We start from the raw sequence: 1,106 nt of genomic DNA on the forward strand, positions 1-1,106 counted from the left end.
GCCGAGCGGCCGCCCGGCTCGGCCGCGGCTGCCGCGGGGACGGCAGCGCCCAGCCAGGCCAGGGCCAGCGCCAGCCGCCACATCCCGCCGCGGTCGCCGGGACAACGGCCGCTTCCGCCGCGCCGCTTCCGCCGCGGACGTGCGCGGCTCCGCGCACTGGGCGGGAAAGGCTCCACTGCCGCCATCTTGTAGGGGCGGAGCTGCCGCCATCTTGTGGGGCGGGGCGGCGGCTGCGAGAAAACGCCTGCCTTAAATATAAATATAAATATAAATATAAATATAAATATAAATATAAATATAAATATAAATATAAATATAAATATAAATATAAAACTTTAGTCATTGCTGCGAGTTAGGGAGCAATTCTTCAAATTTGCCTGTCAGGAAAGTTCCAGGGACGGGCGGCTGCTTTTCCTGCCACTGCAGGGCACGGCGGTTCCGAATCGCGCCCCAGGCAGCGGCGGGAGTGGGGTAGCCAGGACAGTGCAGCCACCCTCACTGCAGGTGTGGGTGGAACAACGTCAGWAATGCCCTTTGGGTAGAAACATTGTCCCCATGGGAATATCGGGAAAATACCACAGGCGAGGCAGGAAAATAAAAAAATTAATTGGAGGCCTCAGTCACTACCAGTTACTAAAAACAATGTTTACAGACACAGGCCCTGAGGACACTATACTGGTACTAGCGCTATCCTAATAACCACCTGGTAATGTGGGGTCTTTCGTGCTCCTGGAGCATCAACTTTAGGGCTGATGTAAACCGATCCAGGTGCCACTGCCTGGCACCAAGGGCAGCGTCGCCCGCGGCCTTGGCGGGATGCCGCGAGGGGCTGTTTTTAAGGCACACTGGGTGATTCCCGCCCGGAGCTGGGTTTATTTTAGCATCGTGGCGCTGCTGCGGGCGCTTGCTGTGAGGAGCTCCGGGAGCAGCCGTGCAATTTTGTGACYTCCTAACTCGATGTCAAAGAAACCTAGACTCGTACAGACTGAACCACTTGCCGACTTGTTTTGACATCGGCCACGTTTTCAGTGGCCCCTCAAGTCTAAATTTAAACATCCAGACAGCCTGAAATAGGGGGTAAAAGCCATTTAACTACAACCATTTTT

The sequence above is a fragment of the Nothoprocta perdicaria genome, unplaced genomic scaffold, assembly GCF_003342845.1.
Source record: "Nothoprocta perdicaria isolate Ctin4 unplaced genomic scaffold, notPer1 scaffold_107, whole genome shotgun sequence".
NCBI classification, from domain to species: Eukaryota; Metazoa; Chordata; class Aves; order Tinamiformes; family Tinamidae; genus Nothoprocta; species Nothoprocta perdicaria.